The sequence below is a fragment of the Hyla sarda genome, chromosome 4 (assembly GCF_029499605.1).
Source record: "Hyla sarda isolate aHylSar1 chromosome 4, aHylSar1.hap1, whole genome shotgun sequence".
NCBI lineage: Eukaryota > Metazoa > Chordata > Amphibia > Anura > Hylidae > Hyla > Hyla sarda.
The window spans coordinates 75669529-75692043 of NC_079192.1; the positions used below are offsets into that span (position 1 = coordinate 75669529).

General features: G+C 44.3%; 1 protein-coding gene across 2 annotated transcripts in view; it reads left to right on the forward strand.

The window, feature by feature from the left end:
* Positions 1–22515, forward strand: part of CDS2 (CDP-diacylglycerol synthase 2) — a 71865-nt gene that overhangs the window by 1011 nt on the left and 48339 nt on the right. The gene's annotated exons all lie outside the window — the stretch shown is intronic.

Sequence of the window (22515 nt, forward strand, 5' to 3'; positions counted from 1 at the left end):
GTGTTTTGAGCAGGTGCTGTAACCCACCCTGTTGTTGGGCCTCCGCTGGTCAGAATTTTTTTTTATATATAATTTATATAAAATGTTCCAGTGTTCTACAGCTTAGTGTTTCCCAACCAGGGTGCCTCCAGCAGTTGCAAAGCTAAACCTAGCTGTCTGGGCATACTAGGAGTAGTAATTTTGCAACAGATAGGGAAGGGCACCTTGGTGCAAAATGACAATTCCTAATATGTGCCGACAGTCTTCGCTTCTCACTGATCAGAATAATAGTATGTCCCAGTGTTTTACATCCTGAGGCTCTCCAGTAGGTGCAAAAATACAATTCCCAACATGCCCTGAGAGCCCTTTGGCCCCACTGATCAGAAAAATGGTATATCCCTGTGTTTTACATCATGTTGCTCTCCAATGGTCGCAAAACTACAACTCTCAGCATGTCCTGACAGCGTTTGACCCTCACTGATCAGAAAAAAAAAACGTATATCTCAGTGTTTCACATCCTGTGGCTCTCCAGCAGTTGCAAAACTACAACTCCCAGCATGCCCTGATAGCCTCCAGCAAGAGCTGGAGAGCCACAGTTTGGGGATCATTGGGATATTCTTATGATGTACTGTGACATGCTTAGGCAACAAAAACCCTCTAATCATAATGACACCAAGCAGAGGTTTTGAAAGCGGGTAGGAATTCAAAGGTAAATTATCTTTAAGGCTAGGTTCACACTACGGAATTTCCGCCTGCAATTCCGCTTTGAAATTGCAAGCAGAAATTCCCCTTACTAAAATGTACTTTATAGCGAATGAGTTTCCGTTCACAAATTCTCACTTCGCAATTTGTGAATGGAAAATCCGCTTGAAAATTTCCGCAGGATAAAGAATAAATGACTAATCGCGGGGGGTCCAACTGTTGGGACCCCCCTGTGATCTAACCGGATGGGGACCCAGAACTGCCGCGGCTAATGCTTGTATCGTCGACCTCACTAAGAGGTTGACGGACCTGCTCCCTCCATTCAGCTATAAGGGAGAGGCGGGGGTGTACGAACGCTGCATCTCCGCCTCTCCCAGGTACATGTCAGCCACGGCATCATGACATAAAGTTATTTTTAATATAGTAAAAAGAAAAATGAAAAGCAGGGAGGGGGTTAGGGATAGATTGGTAATAGGCAGGGACAGAAAAAAAAATAGGATGGTGGGAACTACCCTTTAATGGTGCGGTCTCCTATTATTATTATTTTTTTTTACGTGGAACAGACTGAAGTTTCTGCAGCAGCCACGGATAGAAGTTGAGCTACACATTACCTTTCTATGTCTACCCATAAGAATCAATCACAGTTCAGCTTTCATATCTTTACGAGCTCTGGTAGAATAAAAGCTGAGCTGTGATTGGTTGGTATTGGCAAATGACTCCAGTTTTGTCTCAAACAGATTAGTACATCTGGGCCAATAAGTATAAAGGAAGAATATATCTGGCGAACCGCTGCACAGTTTTGAATGAGGTAAGAAGCGTTTTAATCAGGATCACCCACACTACAAGCATGTGTAACAGGTTTAGTGCGGGTGATTCTGATGACAGATTTCCTTTAACAACAAGAAAAGACTTATTGATATAATGTTCTTAGCCATTGTGCAGAGATCTTCCATATCAACTGTTTTCTCTTCCCGTTAATACTGCGGAAATTCAGCTTATAGCAGCTCCTCTGAAATCATCTGTCTGAGCATGCTCGGAGATGTAGTTTTGCAACAGCTGGAGGTACCCTGGTTTGGAAACATTGTGCTAACAATATGCCATTACTATTCGGCTATGTTGACCCGGCGGAATTTTCAAGCAGAATTCCACTTTCAATGGGATTCTGCTGCACTGTGCACATAGCGGAATTTCCACGATAGATACTACTTCCGCAGAACTCCAGATTCCGATAAAGAATAGGCATGTCTGTTCTTTCTGCGGATTCCGCTTGGAAATGCATTACCGTCTATAAAACAGTGCATTTCCAAGCGTTCCCAGTGCCCACCAGCACCTTTAAAGGGTACCTTTCATCAAATAAACTTTTGATATATTTTAGATTAATGAATGTTGAATAACTTTCCAATAGCATGTTAATGAAAAATAGGCTTCTTTCTATTGTATTTTTCCCGATCAGTCCTGTCAGCAAGCATTTCTGACTCATGCTGGAGTCCTAAACACTCAGAGCTGCCAGCCTGCTTTGTTCACAGCCAAACAGGCTGTGAACAAAGCAGGCTGACAGCTCTGAGTGTTCCCCTTTGTGAACAAAGCAGACTGGCAGCTCGTAGTGTTTAGGACTCCAGCATGAGTCTGAAATGCTTGCTGCCAGGACTGGTAGGGAGACCCCTAGTGGTCATTTCTTCAAAGTGGAAAATTAAATAGAAAGAAGCATATTTTTTAATAACATGCAATTGTAAAGTTATTCTGCATACATTGATCTATAATATATCAAAAGTTTTTTTGATGAGAGGTACCCTTTAAATGTGAGGAATGTCTAGTGCTGGGTGGTATGACCAAAAATGTATATCACAGTATTTTTCTATTGCGTTTTCACGGTATTTAACAGTATTTCGTGGGGGGGGGGGGGGGTTCCTCAGTATAGTGTCAGGTGGTCGGGTGTCCTCACCATGGTACCCTGGGTCTCTGTCAGGCTGCCCAGTAACTCTCCTCCATGTCTCCACAGTTCTGCTCGAGTTTCCCGGGGGACAGGGGTCCTCACCATGGTACCCGGGGTCTCTGCCAGGCCGCCCGGTAACTGTCCTCCATATCTCCACGGTTCCGTGCCATCCCAGAAGTCACGTGTCGCCGGGAGTTGTAGCCCCCTCCCAGCTTCTCACAGTCAGTTCAGTGCGGCTCGGACAACACTTCCCCGAGACGCTGTGCGGCTGGACGTTTCTCTACGCCATCACGCGTTTGAGTTGGTTGATATGGAAACGGTATTGCGGTATGTGAAGAATTCATATCGTAAAGAAAAAACACACCGGTATTTGGTATGAACCGGTATACCTCCCAGCACTAGGAATGTCTACCTAGTGCTGGGCGGTGTACCGGTTCATACCGATTACCAAAAAATTTTCCTGCACGATATGAATTTTTCCCATACCACAACACCAGTTGGGTCCCCCCCCCCTCCTCGAATGAATTATCAGCCCAGCACTGCACTGTCCCCACATCGGGCAACTAATCATATGTGACCCGCGGGCGCTGTTCTGCTTCTCTCCCCACCCCGATTTATCGGCCCAGCACTACGCTGTCCCCACATTGGGGAACTAATTATATGTGACCCGCGAGCGCTGCTTCTCCCCCCCCCCCCCCCCAAATAATTATCAGCTGCTGTGCTGTACTGTAGTATACTGAGCCCGGCTTCAAAAATAAACAAAAAAAACTTAAACTCACCTTCCTACGTTCCCCATTTGCTCCGGAACCGGCCTCACGGTTCCTCCGCTGCTCTTGCTGCTTCCTGGGGATGGGAACGTCACAGAGCTGTCAGGGTATCACCGGCAGCGATGTCCCGCCTCGGCCGGTGATGGGCTGAGCGCACTGTCATGTAAGGAGCCGGCCTGGGGGGGGGAGAAGCAGCGCCCACGGGTCACATGGGGGTGGGAATACTGTTAAATACAGTGGAACCACCAAGATTTACAAAAATACTGTGATACACATTTTTGGTCATACCGCCCAGCTCTAAGTCTACCCATATTTTCCGGGTGGACATTATGCCCATTTTCAGCCGTGTGATATGCTGGGAGTTGTAGTTTTGCTAAAGCTGGAGGCACCCTGTTTGGGAAACACTGGCGTATAGAAAAGTTTGGCCACCGGAGATGACCATGCTGGATTTTATGCTTGTTTGCACGTCAGTGTCAGTTCTCGTGTTAGTTCTTACAAGTAGTACTGATAGACCATTCTATGATAGTGGGGGATCCATCTGCCATGATCCTGCTACATGCATCGGGTGCAACATAGTATACTTCCACAAGATAGAAAATGCACCTGGCACTGTATACGTTCACAACATATGTACTCTACACCTCTAGGCAGTATGGCATACCATTTCTTGATTATAAAAAAGAGAGGCATGGAGTAACTTATTTCAATATAAAAATATACATATTTTATTGGTATACATTAAAATGACAAAAATTCATAAAATACATATTAAAGGAAATTCCACTGGGTGAGAATAAATGAGTGTCACTCCCCAGTGGAATTTCCTTTTCCCTTACTATGTATTTTATGCTTTTTTTTTTTTTTGTCATTTTAATGTATACCAATAAAATAGGTATATTTTTATATTGAAATAGTACACAATAGGTCCTATGCTTTTATGCACATGCTGATATAAATAGTTCTAATAGCAAGAATTTTCCTTTGTATATTCACTTCTTAAACCTACATACATTTGGTGTTGCTCAACTGCAATGACGATATATTGTATCAAAACTTCATAGAAAGAATCAATGGGGCACTCACCAGTCTGTAGTGTTTCTTCTTTAGTCTTGTGCAGACAAGTTGCAGGGAGGCCCCTGCTGTGTCTGTCTTCACCTCCTCGCTGCCTTGTGTTTACTTGTTTTCACAAGAATAAAGAAGAAACACTTTAAATTAGCGGGTGCCACGCTGATTCTTTCTATGAATTTTTGCAACTTAGTACACAGTGGCCCAGATTTATCAAACTGTGTGAGAGAAAAAGTGGAGAGATTTTCCCACAGCAGCCAATCACAGCTCAGCTAACGAGCTGAGGTAAAGTGAAAGCTGGGCTGTGATTGGTCGCTGTGGGAAAATCACTCCACTTGTTCTCTCACACAGTTTGATAAATCTGGCCCAGTGTGTCCACTACAAACATGGAGAAAGCTACGGACACTCACCTAGAAGTGAAGAACTGGAGAATAAAAAGAGTAATAGCTTTTTTTTTTTTACTCCCAGGACATCCCTTTAAGGGAGACTTGTCATCACTTTCATGCTGCTCGAACTATGGGTCATTAGGTGGTCTCTGGTCACTTCTATCTGCCCTGTCAGTAGACTTCTCCCTATACCCAAACAAGGACAGTACTACAAATCTAGGATGCTAGTGTAGCTTTCAGGAAACGCCCAGTGATTTGTGGTTCGGGCAGCATGGAAGTCATACAGCTCCTTCAGTGTTTTTCCTTGTAATGAAGGTGTTCCCGGCCATAAGTGGTGCAAGGATCTGCTCCCGAGCTCACTCACTTGATGGGAGATGTGTTGCATTCTTTGCACAGAGGGGCCATAAGCCTTGGGATCTAGGGATCTATAGTGTTAGATCACGTGTCACATGATAGACATATGTGCCACCATATAGGCTCTGAGCTGTTTTCACTTCATTGGTCGGCCAAACAAATGTAATTCAATGAGGGATCCAGAACAAGGTGTTGTCACAATCCATGCACAGTCTTCTACCTTAGATGTGGCTCTTACATCCTGTTTTACTAGTCCTCGTACTTTGCCTGCCCTCTGGGTTTGTTCTTTACACCACAATCTGCAATTGGGTGGAGCTGAAGAAGCTGTTGTGACCAGTTATTCAGCATTTTTGGGTAATCTGGTACCATTTTTTAGGTCTACTGTCATAAAGCGTACATCCAGCAATGGTCTGGTGGAAGGATATATTTTTTAAATTCCCGGGGAACTTACTGTTCATCACAAATGCAGAGCAGCCATACCTTTTGACTGCGGTTTTCCACACTTTAACAGGTGTAAAATAATTTTTTGGAGGGGTCAGGAACAGTCGGATAGGCGTGGCCGGGGGTTCGCAATGCTCCGCCGCCGCCATGTCAATCCCCTCTACCATCTCCCATAGAAGATCAGGGGCGCATGCGCTGAGGACCTGTGTGTCAGTCACACAGCGGTCCCAGTGCCGACGTAGAGGGGATAGATGTGGCAGCAACGGGGCATTGTGAACCCCTGGTCACACCTGTCCGACTGTTCCTGACCCATCAAGAAAACTACTTGATAAAACTACTACTGATAAAGTGTGGGAAAACTGCAGCCAAAGGTATATGGCTTCACTGCATTTTTGATGAACAATAATATCATGGTAGTAGTCTGGGGGGGTTCAGAGTTGGTGACAGTTGTGCTTTAAGCTTAATACATCAGTGACAGTGTACATTAACAATAAGCTGTACATTAACAGAGCTTTGCCCAGACTGCATACAGTCTTGTATCCACTTCGTAGAGAACAGGACTATTTAGGTTTGCAGCTTTTGAATGTGAACCAGACTGTTCTCATTCACTGACAGCAAACATACGTCTTAACAATGGTGAAGAATTAAAACTTAAAGGGGTATTCCAGGAAAAAAAACTTTATATATATATATATATATATATATATATATATATATATATATATATATATATATATATATAATCTACTGGCTCCAGAAAGTTAAACAGATTTGTAAATGACTTCTATTAAAAAATCTTAATCCTTTCAGTACTTATGAGCTTCTGAAGTTAAGGTTGTTCTTTTCTGTCTAAGTCCTCTCTGATGACACCTGTATCGGGAAACGCCCAGTTTAGAAGCAAATCCCCAGAGCAAACCTCTTCTAAACTGGGCGTTTCCCAAGACAGGTGTCATCAGAGACGATTTAGACAGAAAAGAACAACCTTAACTTCAGAAGCTCATAAGTACTGAAAGGATTAAGATTTTTTTTTATTAGAAGTAATTTACAAATCTGTTTAACTTTCTGGAGCCAGTAGATATATATAAAAAAAGTTTTTTCCTGGATAACCCCTTTAAAGGGTGGAATATTCAAAACTGAATTTGTCTTTTTTTTTTTTTTTCTGTATGTGTGTGTGGCGCAGCGCATGTTTTCAAAAGAATTATTGCTTTTTTGCACCATGTGCGTCAATTTCTTCAAAAGGGACCTTGCAGCTAAGGAGTTTATTATGGTATACATCTGTGTTAAAGGGATAAGAACATGGCCGTGAATTTTTTCCTACCATTCTGGATGTTTTTGGATTGCTCTACGGCCATCTTCCCACATGCCGATGAACACGTGGCCAAAATGATGCCCTCATGTGTCCATAGATGCCAGCACGGCGTTGATAACATAGAGCGGACATTGATAAATGAATGGGAGTGTTGTTTTGACAGCATGCATCACTAGGATGTGGGAAAGTGGCCTAAGGCAGTGATCCCAAGCCTGTGGCTCCCCAGCTGGAGAGCCACAGTTGGGGGACCACTGCTGTAAGGGTACGTTCACTAGCAGTAGATTTTTTTTCTTCTGCAAGTTCTGGGGTCACATTCTGTATTCCTTTTGGCTGTCTGGGAATGCTGGGAGTTGCAGTTTGGCATTCCTAGTGGTTGCCACAGTAAAGATCACTTCACTTTCAATTCCCACCCCCCCCCCCCCCCCCACCGTCACTTCCCTACCTGAGCCAAGATCCAGAAGTCTCCAGCGAAGATCGAGGGGTCCCCAGGCATCTTCTTTGCAGGTACCCAACCTCCATCTTCTGTCCATGTTCCCCTCGACATCCAGGAGTGGGCAGAACGGGGGGTTGCGATGGCAACCCACTGTCCTGCTCTGCCATTGGTAAGAATCAGTTCTTACCAATGGCAGGGGATAGGAGGAGATCGCAGCACTGCGACCTCACTCCTAGCCCTCAGGATGATCGGGGCTATCTCTGATGGCTCCGATCATCCCTATTTTCCGGGTCACCAGAGACCCGATCAGCCCGGAATAGCAGAAAATCGCATGTCTGAATTGACATGCGATTTTCTGCGATCGCCAACATGGGGGGGGGGGGGGGGGGGGTGGGGCGATGTGCCGGGGTGCCTGCTGAATGATTTCAGCAGGCATTCCGGTCCCTAACCGGCTAGCGGCGGGGACCGGAATTCCCACGGGCGTATGCATAAGGACTCGGGATGCAGGGCGTATGCATACGCCCGGCGTCCTGAACAGGTTAAACATATGCCGCACAATATAAATATATATAATTTTTGTTTTGTTCTGGAAAGTGAATGTTAGTATATTTCTGAAGGCGTAGGGAGAGAGAAGAGACCTGGTTATCATGTGTCCATCCTGGAGATCATCAAGTAGTGTATGCACAGTGGAGCTATCAGGAATTGGTCATTGTATGGAAAATCCATAAGAATGGGATAACTCTGAACATAATAATATATAATTCATATAATAACATATAATTCTAAGCTCCTATAGATGTTAGACAGCAACAATTCACCTTCCACCAAGGACTGATGTCTTGTTCGAACTTTCGAGATCACGCATTTCTTTCACTTCCATATTGCGATAGAAGTTTCACTGGGTCATCTTTCATCTTATGTCTGTAGTCAGTGTAAATAGAATAAGGCTAGGCTCACACCACGTTTTTGTATCTCTTACAGTCCGTTTAATTTAGCTGTATGCAAAAAATTGAAGAAAAAAAATGTTAAAACAAAATTGATTTGTTATGGTCAGTTCTTTTTTTCTAATGTAAGCAAATGGATAACGTATTATGCCATATAGCATACAGCAGCATCTGTTTTTAACATCGCTAACGTATCCAGTTTTTTTTTTTAAAACCTTTTTTTAAAGAGACAAAAGCGTGATGTGAACCTAGCCTTCCAGCTCCTTCCAGCTATATGTATGGAACATAACCTGCTTCCTCCCTATTGCGGTCGCAGATAACCACTCTCGTAAGAGCAGGTTATCTTTGTTTACAACCCTAAATTAGCAAACAGGACGTCTTCTCTAAACTTCACCTTTAAAGGAGATATATCGCACTGAAAAACGTATCCCCTATCTCAAGGAGGGGATAAGTTTTAGATGGCGTTGGGTCTGACTGCTGGGACCCCCCACGATCTCGAGTATGGGGCCTCGGCTCTCCCTGTGAGAAGGGGGTGCCATTCGGCTATCTTTGGCTCTTCTATAAAGGTATATCCAGGGGGCCATTTGGCCGCCTCTTCGTGCGGGGTCAGCACGCCCTTCTCATGGCGAAAGCGTCAGGTTCCAGTGGTCAGACACCCCACGGTCTAACACTTATCCCCTATCCTTTGGAGAGGGGATAAGTTTTTCAGCCTGATACTTCTCCTTTAAAGAGAGTGTTCACATTAGTATGAACTGTGTGTAAATAATTAGAAATGTGCCATAGCAACACTCAGGCTCCAGATATAAAATAAAAACATTATGGCGGAGGTAAGTAAAACTATGTAAGAAAAGAAAAGAAAAAAAAAATAGGTTGGACAGGGCTTACAAAAACCTGGGCGCCCATGGTGATCTGACACCTGGGATTTGTCGAGGAGCTGGACTGGGCACCATCAGAAAGGCAAAGGTTGATGATTTTTTTATAATTTTTTACCCATTTTAAATGGCTTCGTTACATAACTAAAAACATAGTTTTTACATACTATGTGGTGCCCCCTGTTTTTCATTTGATTCCCCCTCAGAACATCCATCTGATATGTTCTAATGTGTGTTGAGCCAATAAGATGAAATAGTATCTAGTGCACTGATCTTTATAGGCTTGCCTGTTCAGTAGCCCGTGCATATAAGAGGGTCCAGGTGATTGGCACATGTGATCACTGATGCTGAAACCAAAAGCTGGATATTCTGAGAAGGAATAAAAAAAAATAACAACGGAGTGCATCATGTATGCAACAGCAATATCTATACAAAGAAGCATTTTTTTCATCATGCCAATTGAAAAATAAATTTTTCCTGATATAACAGAGAGAAGTAATATTTAATGTAGAACAACCCCTTGGCTTGACGTTGGGATGGAGCAATAATAGAGAAGTCCAGCAGACTCACCGCGTTCTAAGACCACATCATGTAGAGACCATCGGAAGGAGATGGGAGGCTCAGAGGCTACAACCGGTAAGTTTCGTGCAAATGCACTTCTTCCGGCCAAAGGGCCGGAAGAAGTTCATTTGCACGAAACTTACCGGTTTGTAGCCTCTGAGCCTCCCGTCTCTCTTTCCCGGCTCCTTCCGATGGTCTCTACATGATGTAGTCTTAGAACGTGGTGAGTCTGCTGGACTTCTCTATTATTGCATTATTTTAGTGGCTGTTCCTTTTCCAAGCACCACTGTGTTACCAATGTATTCCTAACCGACTTATCGTGTGGTAAGTCATCATGTGCCCGCTCCCTCTTCGCTCTTCATTTTGTGCGGTTTCTTTGATGTTCTAGATGAACTGAGTTTATAATTGATTTTCTACAGGAACATTTCATTCCTGTGATTTGTATTGTGTTGCTGCAGGAAGTTACAGATTATTGCAGTGAGGAGAATAAGAGGCTCGGAGAACATGAATTATTCGTTTATAGGCAACATTTCTCACAGTTTGCACTTTATCTTTTGCTCTTTCTCTTATTGCTTCCTGGTAATAGTTTTGGGGAACTGTGGTGAACCCACGTACCACCTTCTACGTTGCGATACCATATTTATTTATTTTTTTTGTCATGTGACAGCAGAGGTGGCTCTAGACTTTGTGAAGCCTTAGGCGAAAGTCATACATGAGGCCTTCACTGACACTCGTAATAAAAATATGCCCCCAGAAGTTAGGTAGGCAATCCGCCTCCATTAGGTAGAATCTCCCAGTAAGTAATATGTTAGAATCCCCCTATTAGGTAGAAGCCCTCAGAAGTCAGGTATGTTTGGAATCCCACATATTAGGGCTGCACGATTTGGGGAAAATTTGCGATTATGGAGGTAAATATTGTCATTTCGATATGCGATTGCAATATAATAAATGGTAAAATCCCCCCCCCCCCCCCCCAGTTCATGTCCAGTCCCCTTATTTCATAAACTGAACATAAAATGGAGGGGATTGAATGTGAAACAAGGAGAAATTAGCTTAATTCCTCCTCCACATTTCATGTGCTTGGCCTAGTCCGCACACTCTCCTGCGTTGTTGCATTGCTCTATGGTGCAGCGCAGCCGCGTGGGAAGGAGCACAAGGGGATTGTTTGATTCTACACAGTGCACTTCTTGGTAAAAAATTACACATTATCTTTATTCTGTTTTAGTATACTACCTAAAAATGTGATCTTTTTGTAAAAAAAAAAAAAAAAAAAAAAAAATTTGTATGCTTAAAGGGAACCAATCATCAGATTTTACCCTATATAATGCTTGGCAAAGCGTTATATAGGGTAAAATCTTTATTTTCACCATTCCCGGGGGATGCTCCTGCCCCCAGGGATGGTGAAGATATGAAGTTATAAACTAGTCACTGCCGCCGCCGTAAGTAGTCACCTGGGCGGGGAGCTCTTCTCATCTACTCCCGTTCTTCGGCCGGCAGCGACGCCCCCTCCGCTTGATTGACGGGCCGCGTCATCACTCTGCTCCGTCTGTTCAGTGAGCGGAACGATGACGCGGCCCATCAATCAAGCGGAGGGGGCGTCGCTGCTGGCTGAAGAACGGGAGTAGTTAAGAGCTCCCCGCCCAGGTGACTACTTACGGCGGCGGCGGTGACTAGTTTATAACTTCATATCTTCACTATCCCTCGGGGAAGGAGCGTCCCCTGGGAATGGTGAAAATAAAGATTTTAACCTATATAACGCTTTGCCAAGCGTTATATAGGGTAAAATCTGATGATTGGTTCCCTTTAAAATTGCACTCCTCTGACCTCTATTACCTTATTATTTTTCTGTATACGGGGCTGTATGAGGGCTCAACTTTTGCACTGTGATCTGTAGTTTTTATCAGGGCCATTTCTGTTTTGATGGGACTTCTTGATCACTTTTTATAAAAAAAAATAATTTCTGTTATATCAAGTGACCATAAATTAGCAATCCTGGTATTTTGGTATTTTTTTTACTCATGCCATTGACCGTGTGGTTTCATAAATGCTATATTTCCATAGTTTGGGCTTTTACGCACGTGGCGATACCACATGTGTTTATTTTTGTTTACATTATTTTATTTGAAAATGGGAAAAGGGGGGTGATTTAAATATTAGGAGAGGGGCTTATTACCTTTTTGCCTTTTCCCCACAGGGCAGTGTTTTCTAAACAGTGTGCCTCCAGCTGTTGCAAAACTACAGCTCCCAGCATGTCTAAATCCAAAGGCTGTCTGGGCATGTTGGGAGTTGTAGTTTTGCAACAGCTGGAGGCACATGGTTTGGAAAACACTGCCACGGGTACTACACTACTATTTGCAATTCTTGCAGACACTGATTAATTGATCGGTGCTATCGGCGTGCCATTACTATCGGCTGCTGAGGCTGCCAGCATTATTGGAGCGCTGATGGGACGAGCCGGCGGCAGGTAGGGAACCTCCACTCATCCTCTCAGCTGAGCGGGACCACATGGGTTTTGCCGCTGTTTGTTAGGAATCCCCACTATTGGGTACATACCTGCAGAAGATAGTTAGGGAATACCCCCTAATAGGTAAAAGACAAGCAAGCAGGGAATCCCCCTATTAGGTTGAAGCCCTGGTAGGAAGACAGACAACCCTACCCTTTTAGGTAGTCAGGTAGGTATGGAACCTCCTATTATGTAAATGCTCACATTGTTGTCCCCCATAGGGAAGGTCTCCAGTTAACTGGATGGATACCGGGGACATTTGCAGGAGTTCAAGTGCAAATGTTCGGTACTGGCGCCAATACCAATATCCGTATCGGGAGATCCCTTCCTGGTACTAATAGCTATTCGCTCAGCCTGAGGGGCTGGATGTACAAATCCCTTTCCATTTGGTGATATGCACTTGTGGTCAGATCAGATAGGTGACCCGTCTTGTGTTGTATAGTTTTTCTATATAGGACATGTTATATATTTCCCATTACAATATGTATACCTTCTGCAGACACAGGCTTACGTTTTTTGATAGTCTAGTAATACAAGGATCTTTCTATCACTTTAGTCTTTGAACAATTCTTGGATATTTTCCAGAAGTCATAACTGTGTCTATAGGTCTATTCTGGAAGCAGAGAACGGAAAGGATACCGTTTATTTATATCTGCTCATGTGAACAGGATCTGTGTACAGATATCTTATACAGTATATGAATACTTTGCTCATTTTGGTAAATGTTAAAGTGGTATTCCAATTCCATTCTGCTATAACATTGGTATAAAATAAGACACTCCATACTCTCCTTGCCTATTGGAGCACTACTAATTTACCTTTAGCAACATGGAGCAAAATGGTGCTGCTGATATGGTCTAAAAGTACACGTGGATGAGAAGCCAAACAAGCTAGTTTTTTAAAGCATACCTGTTATAAACGGTTTTGAAAAACCTGCATGGTTTTATTGGTTTAACCCTTTATAGTGGTGACAAGGTGATTTTTACTGATTTCACTGCTGCTGTGAAACCTCTGAGAGTCCCTCCATGTTGCACAGCTTTTTCTTATTCTCTCTATTTCAGGGGGAGGGAACAGAACTGGGCTGTTTACCAGTAGTACCCACATAGTTACTTCCTCCATTGTTACTCTAGGCAAGGAACTTACAGCTCAGTGCATTACAAACCCCTGACATAGTGCTGGAAAAGCACACTGATCAGGCTTATACTGTGTTCTGGATGATGTACACAGTACACAACTATATATGGCATGTTCTAGGGGAGGGTGGTACTTATGCATGGAGTTATTGCAAGGGGCTTTGTGAGCAAACGTGAAAGAATACGCAGGACCCTAAGGTTACCAGAAGTACAGAACAGGCTGGCACAGTACACCACTATAGATAGCATGTAGGAGAAGGGGGTGTTGATGCATTGGCATTGCAAGGTGCTAGCAGTTAGGAAATAAATGGCAGCAACAAAGCAAGGAATGGGTTACACTAAGCACTGACATTTTGCTGCAGAGATTAGAGGGAAGCCTTCACATGGGACAGTGCAGATTCAGGTATACACCCTTTCTCTCCAGCAGAGAGCACATCCTGAGTTTTCCCTTTTTACCTGTAATCTGTCTTGCTACATGCTCACAAAATCCCACATTTACCTTGCATTTGATTTTTGTTGGTGGTCCGGTCCCAGACTAAACCCCTGTGTGTGTGTGAAATGGTGCCTGGATTCAGAAAAAAAACCCTATGTTTCACTATCCCCAGTCCCCTATAGTGCTGCCACAGATCTAGTTTTTTGTGTGGTCCCAGTGTCTTCTCTGTCCTTCCTTCTTCAGAGACAAGTAGGTGCTGTAGGACCTTCTGCTGTAGGACCTTTCTGCTCAGCCAATCATTGGCTGCAGTGGGAACGCCCTGCAAGTGCTTTTGAATGTTGGGGCATGCTGGGAGTGGTAGTTTTGCAACATTTGGAGACACACTGGGGGAGATTTATCAAAACCTGTCAATGGGAAAAGTTGCTGAGTTGTCCATAGCAACCAATCAGATCGCTTCTTTCATTTTTCAGAGGCCTTGTTAAAAATGAGTGTCTGGTTGCTATGGGCAACCCAGCAGCTTTTCCTCTGAACAGGTTTTGATAAATCTCCCCCACTGTTTTGGAAAACATTGATCTAGGTCAGTGGTCTTCAACCTGCGGACCTCCAGATGTTGCAAAACTACAACTCCCAGCATGCACGGACAGCCAACGGCTGTCCGGGCATGCTGGGAATTGTAGTTTTGCAACATCTGGAGGTCCGCAGGTTGGACACCACTGATATAGGTGATACATTCTCTCTAAAGTAAGAAGTGAACTGTTTCTTGTGATTTATCGATTTACTAGACGTTTCCTTCACGCCAAAAAATTTACGGGCGGAAAAAATTATTTTATTTCTGCGCGCAATTTACATGGAATTGCGCGCAGAAATGGGGAAGAAAGAAGTGAAGGGTTTTTCAGCCATTTCCGCGGTGTGAACAGGACAGCGGGGGAAATAAACATTAAAGTCAATGGGCAGAGATGTGAATTAATTTGGAGCGGAGAATTCAAGAGGAATTACTCGAGTAAATTCCTCTTGAATTACTCCGTGTGAACGCACCCTAATTCTTACTGCTATAGTGCGGTATATCATCCTGCCATGTTGCATTGTAGGTACCGGATATACGTTCCCTGTGCACTTATCCTCTGGCTGTACCTGCATGTTGGATTCCATGGCAGAGGGAGAGATTAAACCTTCTTACAGCCCTGGGTCTTGGCTTATATGAGGCTTTAGTCCATGGTGGCAGGTAGAGATGAGCGAACTTACAGTAAATTCGATTTGTCACGAACTTCTCGGCTCAGCAGTTGATGACTTGTCCTTCGTAAATTAGTTCAGCTTTCCGGTGCTCCGGTGGGCTGGAAAAGGTGGATACAGTGCTAGGAAAGAGTCTCCTAGGAATGTATCCACCTTTTCCAGCCCACGGGAGCACCTGAATTTATGCAGGAAAAGATATCAACTGCTGAGCCGAGAAGTTCGTGACGAATCGAATTTACTGTAAGTTCGCTCATCTCTAGTGGCAGGATGTGTACATGAGATGGATATATGTATACACACACATGGTTTGCTTTCTTATATGTAGTTTAATGAACATTTTTTTTATTTATTTATTTTTACATACAGTTTGCAAATCCCTTTTCCACTGTAAACACGACCTAAGCCCTTTATTGTTTTGCATCATCACTTTGCATACGGCACCGGATGGAAATTTTAGGTCAGGGCTTATGTCGTTAACCTTTGCTTTAGCGGGTTTGTACGGGAGGCTGTATGATCAATGGGCTCTGCTCAGTGTTAAGTAACCTGTGACATTCTAGCTGTCATTGAGTTGTGCCGAGCTTCATATGTTACATGGTTACGTGTTCTCCTCCAAGTCATCTCATGGCCATAGACACATGCCTCAGCTCTGAGAGGGCATATACTGTTTTTTGTTTTTGCATAGCTGATGCTTTTCCATCGTGTGGATTTGACAGGAGAAAGCTTATGGCATAGGGTTGGCAGTATTTGTGCAAGCATGCACTCTACTGTGTGATGTATCCTCCTGACACAGCGGTCACCCTGGTCACTTATTGTCTCATTGCTCGTGCTCCCGGGCTAAGCCTGCAGACTGTTCTCTGGCTGATTCCATTTATTTTTAACCATTTTCCCTAAATGGTTCCTTGTGATTTTATGTAACGTGTGGGAGGAGGCGGCAGCGTACGGCTGACACTGAGCAGAAGACCCAAGCAGTCTGCAGGGAGGAGGGAATTAAGGGGCTTTATTTTTTGAGTGTAATTCTATGTAATGTTTAGCCGTGTCGCCAAACATTCTGTAAGAGTATAGAATATATAACGTCCCTAGTCAGTGACTAGAAGCATCTATATGGGACAAGGCCTTATGATCTCTGCCTGTGCAGTAAGGGCATTGTACTGCAGCATGTAGTATGTAACCACTAGGGATAGACCGATACTGATTTTTTTTTTTTTTAGGGCCGATACCGATCATATGTGAACTTTGAGGCCGATAGCCGATAACTTATACCGATATTCCGGTATAAGTTATCGGCTATTCCAAATCTCCCCCCACACCACCCCACCCCCCGGCCCCGCAGAAGCCGCTGCAGATCAATTATTTAAAGCAGGCGCTTTAAATCAATGAACTGCAGCGGCTTTTGCGGGGCCAGAGACCACCGCCACCCGCTTCTTTCCCCCTGCCTGTCCTGGGGTCCTCCCTAGTCCAACCACCACCGCCGCTGCCCCATTGCCTCCCCCATCCCCGGTTTATAATGACCTGTACCCGGGTTCCGCGCTATTTCTGGCTCCACATGTGTAGTGAAGAAAACTGTGTCTTGAAGCATTCTTTGACCGACGGCGTCCTGAACTGTCACTGTGCGCACTGACGGTGATGTCGCTTTGAGGACGTGACTCGTCATCGCGCAACGCACAGCAATAGCGCAGGACGCCGCAGGAGCCAGAAGTAGCGCGAACAGGTAATTATAAAACCAGGGACGGGGGAGGCAATGGGGCAGCAGCAGTCTCAGGGCGGGGAGCAGCGGTCTCGGGGGGGGGCAGACATTATCGGCATATTGGCAAGGTAATTGCCGATACCGATAATGTCAAAATTTTTTACTATCGGCCAAACCGATAATCTGTCGATCCCTAGTAACCACAAAGCAAAAGAGAATGAAGTGGCACTCCAAAAAGATTCGATCCAAAGCATACTTGTGTACCGAAACGTTGCACTATGTATTGATGGGTGAATAAAACACCGTTTGGAATTAATTCTTTCGGAGTGCCGCTTCATTCTCTTTTACATTTTGAAATCTTTGGGACGTGGAGTCTAGCCCCCCCCCCCCCCCCCCCGGAGCTGAGCACCTGCCTGGACTTTAATTCCATCACAGTGCCTTATCTACTCCTTCTTTTCCTAGTATGTAACCACAGTGCTGTGATGTTGTGGCCGCTGATATTTAGGGGGCTTTCACATGGGTTGGATGAGCTGCACATTATTTCGTGCGGCAGATCAGCATATCACAGTACCAGTAATGTGAATAAGATTTTACAAAGTACTTTCATATTCTGTGGGAGAAATCTGCAGGAAAGTTTAGTTTTTAAATCCACAGCGTGTTAGTTTATGGTGCGGATTTGTTGCAGATTTTCCTTATTGACTTTTCCCTATAAGAATGGGGAAGGGTATGTTCACACTGAGTAATATGGGTCAGAATCTATCCCAAAACTGTCACGTATTCCAAGTTCTATTCCGTTTTGCATCCTCCTTGAATCAGACTCCCATAATCGCAAGGAATCCGACCGCTGAGACCCTCTGCCATCTCTAGAATGGGGCCTGTCTCTTACTTCAGAACGATTCAGCCTCTTTATTTCGAGACAAAGAAGTCTCAGGAGTGACAGCCCACTTCACCAATCATCAGCTAAGGCGGAACATTGCTGCGGCCGGTGATTGGTGGAGAAGGGCGTCACTTCTGAGACCAGGTTCTTGAAAGTTAGGGGCTCTGAAGTAAGAGATGGGCCCAGTTTTAGAGATTGCAGGGGGCCCCAGTGGTCGTACACCCCCCCCCCCCCCCCCTGATCACACATTAAACCCCTTTCCTGTGGGTAGGGGTTACATTTTACATAACAGGAGTATATCTTTGGGATTTCACTATCTGCATACAGCGTAATTTCCACACAGGATTTTCGAAAACTGATCTGAATTTCACATTTGTAATGGGTGAGACATGACTGGGTGCACTAGGGGAGATTTATTTACCTCTGCTGAGAGAGCCCTGTAGAAGGTGCTTATATGTTGGGGGTTTAGGGTAGATATTTTACTCTTATGGATTTCTTTACTCATTAACTGTTAACATGGGGACCATTGATGTAAACTGCAATATGGTGACAGCAGATGCTCCCTCCAGATGTCCATTACCACAGTATTGATTTACCATAAGGACAGATGAGATGTGTTAGAGCCATAGGCGTGCGCAGCCTATTGCGTTATATACATACACATACACACACCAATAGGGGGCAGTACTCTCCTTGTAGGGACACACAGTTATGGGCATAAATTTGTTAATAGTAGTCAGGCACGGTAAACTGCATCAATAGGACACTTGTCTAAGTAACTAACAACACGTTGCTAATTTGCTCATGATCTCTATGTGAATTGCACTCAGTAAACCAGCCCAGGTCAGGTGCTCTGTGTGAACAATATGTAGTATTATGCAAGTTTAAAACAATAAATCAGAACAATCTATATTTGAATCTAAATTATCAGTAGGTACCATTTGCCCCTTTAATATGTGACACAGATGGGTCTGACTGAGGCTGAACAAATGAGTAAATTAAATAAAAATGCAGCATGAAGGAAGAAGAAATAAACTCTTAGTGTACATGGCTGAGGGGGAAAAAAAATAAAAAATATATATATATTAAATAAACAATAGCTGTTATCATTAACCCCTTAAGGACCAGGCCATTTTACACCTTAAGGACCGGAGCGTTTTTTGCAATTCTGACCACTATCACTTTAAACATTAATAACTCTGGAATGCTTTTAGTTATCATTCTGATTCTGAGATTGTTTTTTCGTGACATATTCTACTTTAACTTAGTGGTAAAATTTTATGGTAACTTGCATCCTTTCTTGGTGAAAAATCCCAAAATTTGATGAAAAAAATGAAAATTTTGCATTTTTCTAACTTTGAAGCTCTCTGCTTGTAAGGAAAATGGATATTCCAAATATATTTTTTTGGGGTTCACATATACAATATGTCTACTTTATGTTTGTATCATAAAATTTATGAGTTTTTACTTTTGGAAGACACCAGAGGGCTTCAACGGTCAGCAGCAATTTTCCGATTTTTCACAAAATTTTCAAACTCTCTATTTTTCAGGGACCAGTTCAGGTTTGAAGTGGATTTGAAGGGTCTTCATATTAGAAATGCCCCATAAATTACCCCATTATAAAAACTACACCCCCCAAAGTATTCAAAATGACATTCAATAAGTGTTTTAACCCTTTAGGTGTTTCACAGGAATAGCCTCAAAGTGAAGGAGAAAATTCAAAATCTTCATTTTTTACACTCGCATGTTCTTGTAGACCCAATTTTTGAATTTTTGCAAGGGATAAAAAGGAGAAAATTTTTACTTGTATTTGAAACCCAATTTCTCTCGAGTAAGGACATACCTCATATGTCTATGTTAATTGTTCGGCGGGCGCAGTAGAGGGCTCAGAAGGGAAGGAGCGACAAATGGTTTTTGGGGGGCATGCCGCATTTAGGAAGCCCCTATGGTGCCAGGACAGCGAAAAAAAAACACATGGCATACCATTTTGGAAACTAGACCCCTCGAGGAACGTAACAAGGGGTAATGTGAACCTTAATGCCCTACAGGTGTTTCACGACTTTTGCATATGTAAAAAAAAATATATTTTTTTACCTAAAATGCTTGTTTTCCCAAAATGTTTACATTTTTAAAAAGGGTAATAGCAGAAAATACCCCCCAAAATTTGAAGCCCAATTTCTCCCGATTCAGAAAACACCCCATATGGGGGTGAAAAGTGCTCTGCTGGCACACTACAGGTCTCAGAAGAGAAGGAGTCACATTTGGCTTTTTGAAAGCGAATTTTGCTCTGGGGGCATGCCGCATTTAGGAAGCCCCTATGGTGCCAGGACAGCAAAAAAAAAAAAACCACATGGCATACCATTTTGGAAACTAGACCCCTCGGGGAACGTAACAAGGGGTAGTTTGAACCTTAATACCCTACAGGTGTTTCACGACTTTTGCATATGTAAAAAAATATATATTTTTTTTTACCTAAAATGCTTGTTTTCCCAAAAATTTTACATTTTTAAAAAGGGTAATAGCAGAAAATACCCCCCAAAATATGTTAGGCAATTTCTCCCGAGTACGGCGATACCCCATATGTGACCCTAAACTGTTGCCTTGAAATACGACAGGGCTCCAAAGTGAGAGCGCCATGCGCATTTGAGGCCTAAATTAGGGATTGCATAGGGGTGGACATAGGGGTATTCTACACCAGTGATTCCCAAACAGGGTGCCTCCAGCTGTTGTAAAACTCCCAGCATGCCTAGACAGTCAACGGCTATCTGACAATACTGGGAGTAGTTGTTTTGCAACAGCTGCAGGCTCCGTTTTGGAAACAGTGGCGTACCAGACGTTTTTCATTTTTATTGGGGAGGGGAGGGGGGCTGTGTAGGGGTATGTGTATATGTAGTGTTTTTTACTTTTTATTTTATTTTGTGTTAGTGTAGTGTAGTGTAGTGTTTTTAGGGTACAGTCGCACGGGCGGGGGTTCACAGTAGTTTCTCGCTGGCAGTTTGAGCTGCGGCAGAAATTTTGCCGCACCTCAAACTTGCAGCCCGATACTTACTGTAATCCTCCGCCCATGTGAGTGTACCCTGTACGTTCACATGGGGGGGGGGGGGGGGGGGGGGGAAATACCTCCAGCTGTTGCAAAACTACAACTCCCAGCATGTACGGTCTATTAGTGCATGCTGGGAGTTGTAGTTTTGCAACAGCTGGAGGCACACTGGTTGTGAAACACCGAGTTTGGTAACAAACTCAGTGTTTTGCAACCAGTGTGCCTTCAGCTGTTGCAAAAGCTACAACCCCCAGCATGTACGGGCAGCGGAAGGGCATGCTGGGTCTTGTAGTTATGCAACACCTGGAGACACACTGGTTTGCTACTTAACTCAGTGTGCCTTCAGCTGTTGCAAAACTACAACTCTCAGCAGTCACCGACAGCCAACGGGCATGCTGGGAGTTGTAGTTATGCATCCACCAGATGCACCACTACAACTCCCAGCATGCACTTTAGCTGATTGTGCAAGCTGGGAGTTGTAGTTACACAACAGCTGAAGGTACACTTTTACATAGAAAGAATGTGCCTCCAGCTGTTGCAAAACTACAAGTCCCAGCATGCCCATAAGGGAATGCTGGGAGTTGTGGTGGTCTGCCTCCTGCTGTTGCATAACTACAGCTCCCAGCATGCCCTTTTTGCATGCTGGGAGCTGTTGCTAAGCAACAGCAGGAGGCTGTCACTCACCTCCAACGATCCTCGCCGCACAGGTCAGTCCCTCGTCGTCTCCGCCGCCGCCGCCGCTCCTGGGGCCCCCGATCCCAACAGGGGCGCCGGGGATCGGGGTCCCCAGCACCCAGGGTGCACGTCCCGCACCCGCTCACGTCCTCCGGAAGAGGACCGGAGCGGGTTGCGGGAGTGACACCCGCAGCAGGCGGCCGACGAATCAGGGCGATCGTGAGGTGGCACCAGTGCCACCTCACCCCTGCTGGCTCTGGCTTTTCGGGGCCGTCAGATCAGCCAATAATTCCGGGTCACTGGATCACTGGAGACCCGATTGACCCGGAATCCGCCGCAGATCGCTGGACTGAACTGTCCAGCGATCTGCGGCCATCGCCGACATGGGGGGTCATCATGACCCCCCTGGGCGATATGCCCCGATGCCTGCTGAACGATTTCAGCAGGCATCGGGGACCGGCTCCGCTCCAGATGGTTGCGGGGGGCCGGTAAAACACATGACGTTCTCATACGTCATGTGTCCTTAAGGACTCGGAAATGGAGACGTATGAGAACGTCATGTGTTCTTAAGGGGTTAAAGCTGCTAAACTAAAGCATTAGGGTGACTAACTAGAGAATCCATAGAAAGATGGTAGTGCTGGTATACAAGGAGTAAATATATACCACCACACAATAACTGGATAATACCGCCATACTGTACTGAATAAAACCACTATACACAGACCAGTATACCAGTGTTTCCCAACCCAGTCCTCAAGGCACACCAACATTCCGGGTTTTTTCAGTTACTCCATTGGAATAGAACAGGGAAAAATTTTAATCCTGGACTGTTGGTGTGCCTTGAGGACTGGGTTGGGAAACACTGCAGTATACTATACAGGATCTGTATACAATATAAGTGATTATATACAGTACCATATGGCAGTAGATATATTGTATACAGATCTCTGTACAGCTGTTATCTACTGCCATATGGTCCTGTGTATAATCACTTATATTGTATACAGATCTCTGTACAGCTGTTAAGTGATTATATACAGGACCATATGGCGGTAGATGACAGCTGTACACAGGATGTGTATACCATATAAGTGATTACTGTTACATTTTGGAACTCACAATTACGTCTTTTCTGATCAGCGGCGTCCTCTTTCCTTTTCTTCTCCGTCCAGATAAGACCGCCATGTGGATCTC